At 43.7% G+C, this 4,475-nt stretch overlaps 1 pseudogene; it reads right to left on the bottom strand.

Moving 5' to 3' along the window:
* Window positions 1-310: 310 nt before the first annotated feature.
* LOC101336927 (malectin pseudogene) lies at window positions 311-3,583 on the bottom strand (annotated as a pseudogene).
* Window positions 3,584-4,475: the final 892 nt, after the last annotated feature.

Genomic DNA, 4,475 nt, shown 5'->3' with positions numbered 1-4,475 from the left:
CATGAATATGGAAACAAGAGGGAGAAGGCAAGAGGGGAAGGAGTCAGAGGCTGTGGTCCAGGAACTGGACACTGTACTTTGAATGCCTGGAAGGAGGAGATAATTTTGGTTACTATTCACATTTCACAGTATGAGATTCATTCCATTTTATAACCTTGATTAAACTTAAATATATATATATATGTGTGTGTGTGTATTAACATTCCTTAGTTTATTTTGGTTAATGATTGTGAAAAATATAGAAATCCAAGCCAAATATATTGTTTCCTTTTCCATACTCATCCACCTTATTCTGGATAGTACTTTGCTCTCACAAATGGCAGAGTCAAAAGACAGCTGGAATGTAGATCCCTAAGGCCACTAAGATCAGAAAAATGAGAAAATGAAGCTGCTCTTGTCTGAGACATAGAGACTGGGGAAAGAGGATGGCAACTGAACCTGATTCTTTTTGGTTTGTGTTTTGAGATTAGACCTTTCATTATATTCTTCTCTTTCTCCTTTTTTCTCTTCTTTCATGGATGAGGCAGCAGTTTTGGTATGTCACTCACCATCCCTGCCGTGACGTAGAGTGCATGGACTTTGCAATTGTTATGGTACCGCTTTGGCAAACCTGATGTAGTGTTTCCCAGTGAAGGTTGACTCCTGCACCTGCCCTCAGCTACCCTTTTCTAATGCTCATAGAGATCATCTCATCAAGAGTTGTGCTGTGCCTAACACTGTCAAAGATATCTGAGTCCTTCACCAAAACATGGCAACTCAATTATACACCAAAAATGTGGGATTGTGCAAAGGAAATCAGCAAATCTCAACACCAGAGAGTAGTCCCCTTCATCCCTGATGAGTACTTCTGCTCAAGGATTCTTTGTTGTATCTCTCTATCTGTCTCAGGATCAGGAGTGCAGGACTGGAGCCTGGGATTGTAGATCAGGCCATAGTCTGAGACTCTACCTTCCAATGAATTCTTGAGAAAAATAGATCTCATGTATGTCCACATGTGCTTTACCACATACATCAATACCCTAAGCAATGCTGTGTGGCATCCTGGATCCCAACATGACATGGAGCATGACCACCATGGGGGTCAGCCTCCGCCACCTAGGGCACCCTAGACAGATTCAGAAAAACAGGGTCATAGGCCTCAGATGCTGCAGACATTGTACCTCTCGCTTTCCATCAAAATTCTGTTTTATATTTTGATTTACATAGTATCTGTGCTATTTTTTTCTCCCCTTAACTATATCTTGACTGTGTTATAAATTCAGAGATTGTGTATCATAGTTTTTGATACTCTATTTTGCATTGAGCACAGAGCCTGGCACAGTTTAGATGTTTAGGAAAATTTGCTTTGTTATAATAAATTAATAGGTACAAATTATAACAGGAGACAGATTAAATCCAATCACAGATAAAGACTCTTGTTCAAGCTCCTTTAAAAAAAAAGGAATCACCTTTGATAATACATTTCATGAAATATCTGTACCTTATCAACACCATGTAGTCATTTGGGGTTGCACCATACATGTAGCAACACCAACGCAAGTCCATTTATGAGGCAATCCCTGACTTAGTTTTTAAAAGAAGGCTTATGCCCGATATTATTCAGAAAAATGCCTCAGGTCCTCTGGCTCAGACTACAGAAGTACTTTTTACTTGAGAGAAGCAGCTCTTATTTGGGTCTGTCTTCACAGTAGTGCTCTATCTATATAAACTTATTTAATCCTCACAATAACCCTTGAGGTATGTATTATTAATCTCCATTTTAGACATGAAGAAACTGAGGGACAGAGAAGTAATCTCTGTGTGCCTAAGGTCAGGGAGCTGTGGGGAATAACGGTACTGGGATTTGAATCTGGACAGTCTAGTGCCAATCAACATGTTTTATAATCATACATATGTAAAGGTTTGCCCCACTCTTACTGCCCAGTCCTAGTATTGCCTTTTCCTCATATCCTCAAGATATTGTATTTCCAGCCCTGACTTTCATACCACACCCTTATAACACTTTATCATCATGTATCCACTACCACTGTTCTCACTACTCTGCTGCTATATCTTTCTTAAAGTCATCTGTGAAATTTTTTATCCATTCTCATGATCCTTCTTGATGTATCTGTAACATTAGCCTCATTCTTCTTTTAGTTAATTTCCCTTCCACCTCATTATCATAGGCATGCCCATAGGATGCCTTCAAGAGAATTATCCTTAGAAGAGTATAATAAGAGCTGGCAAGTCAAGAAGACTATAGCCCAAAGCAGGTACTCAACGATAAGTCCCTGAACTACAGTTTATTTGGACTTGGATGGGTCACGAGGAGAAAAAGGAGTCAAAGTTGACTTCCAGGTTTTGGACCTGGGTCACAGAAAAAGTGCTAGATAGGGAAAATAGTAAAGTCTAGAAAAAGAGCTGATTTGGGATATAAGATTAAAACTTTAACTTAAAAGCTTGAAGTACTGTAAGAGCACCCAGATGAAAATATCCATCAAGCAATTGAAAATACAAAGTGAAAATTTATGAGGGTAAGTGAAATGGAGATAAAGACTGTAGAATTATTTGTTTGGAGATGTTGGCTGAAGCCGTGAAAACAGGTGAGATTGTAAGAGAGGGAATGTTGAGAACAACCGAAAATTCATAATGGCCCATTACATGAAAAATAAAATACAAAACAGTCAACTTAAAACTTAAAGTCTTTCAGACATTCCAAGATGGTGGAGTAGGAGGACGTGGAGTTCATCTCTCATGCACAAATGCATCAAGAATACATCTACAAATGGAACAATTCTCACAGAACACCTGATGAACACTAGCAGAGGACCTCAGACACCTAAAAGGACAAGAAAGATCCCCATGTAACTGGATAGGATGAAAGAAAGAAGGGAAAAGGAAGAGGAGAGGAAGCAGAATGAAACCTGCTCCCCTGGCAGGGAGCTGAAGGTGAGGAGAAGTTCTCACATCTGGGAAATCCCCCTTACTGGTGGGAAGATCAACTGGGACAGAAAGTGAACTTTAGGGGCTCAGAGGAGAACACAGCAACTGGTTGGTGACAGACAAGACAGACTGAGACCTATACAGATGGTCCATGCCTCGGCCCTGTGTACTCCAGCCTCAGATGGGTGTCCACAAATGTCCACGGGGGCTGGGTGCTGGAACGTGGTGTTTGGAGAGCAGACTGGATGAAGGGATTGCTGTTGTCTGTGAGGAGACGTGAATGAGGAACTCCACAAAGGGAAATGCTCATGGAGGAAGCCCAGATTGCCACAGAAAGGAAACACCATTGTTGAGTGATACACTAAAGGCAAGGCTGCCATTGCAGCCTTTCTTCTCATGCTCTGGCTCCTGCCTCCACAGGCACTAGAGAGGGCTTCTACTGGAGCTGGGTCATGTGCCCCTGCCATCACCTCCTCCCCCCTCCCCCCACCGTGCCTGAGTGACACACTTGCTCCGATTGCTCCCAGACAAGCTCACACATTCCAATCACTACCCCAGCATCCTCCTGCCTGGGTGGCCCACTTGCCCCAATTGCTGCCTTGGCTCCTTCCTGCCTGATAGGCTCATTTGCTCTGGCAACCTCAAGAGCAGACTCCATGGCAGGAACACATGAAGAAGTGGGGCTGAAACCACAGCTGAGCCCCGGGGCTGTGAGACATCAGAAGAAGGGCTGAACTCTCTCCCTACGGGTGCATAAACCATGGAGTTACACTTCCCCTTACAGCTTCCTAAATTCAGCACCTATGAAACATCCAAAAGGACAAGTGCTCCTGCAGTTGGAAAAGGTCTGGCTTTAGCAGCTGTGGGCTTTGTGGACATGTTCACATGAGGGTTGGGCCAGGCCAGAGTCTGAGATGCCTCCATAGCTCCCACAGTGTGTCCAGGTGCATGACTACTGCAGTCCTGGGACCTGACCTCAGTGAATCTGCACTGGTGGCACAGTGAAAACAATGCCTGAGAGTCACCAGGGCCAATTGCCATCATACCTACAGGTAAGATGAGACTAAGAGCAGTGCCAATAATAGTGTACTTTGTAAGCCTGTACAACAGGAGAAAGGAGACAACATAGGAGGAATACTCAGTGGCTTTTCTCCAAGTGGGAGTGCTCCAATCCCACCTACTTCACACCACAGATCAGAAACACACGTAAAAACAGATCTGGGGGCCTGTACTCCAAATAATAAGGAGCAGACCCCGGCCATGACAGGGCAGTGACAACCACAGAGCAAAGCAGGGGCCCTGCTCAGTATCCAGGGCAGGCTGTGGACAACACAACACCAGTCAAACCCCCTTTCAAGGAGATAATGGCACAAACCTCTGGGCCAACCTCACCCACCAGGGGGCAGACACCCAGAAGCAAAAGGAACTACAATCCTGCAGCCTGCAGAAAGGAGACCACAAACATAGTAAGTTAAACAAAGTGTTACAACAAAGAAGTAGTTGCAGATGAAGGAGCAAGATAAAAACCTACAAGGACAGCTAAAGGAAGA

This window comes from Tursiops truncatus, chromosome 13, assembly GCF_011762595.2.
Source record: "Tursiops truncatus isolate mTurTru1 chromosome 13, mTurTru1.mat.Y, whole genome shotgun sequence".
Taxonomy (NCBI): domain Eukaryota; kingdom Metazoa; phylum Chordata; class Mammalia; order Artiodactyla; family Delphinidae; genus Tursiops; species Tursiops truncatus.
Note: the sequence above shows the minus strand (reverse complement) of the source record. Positions and strands in the feature narration are given on the sequence as shown.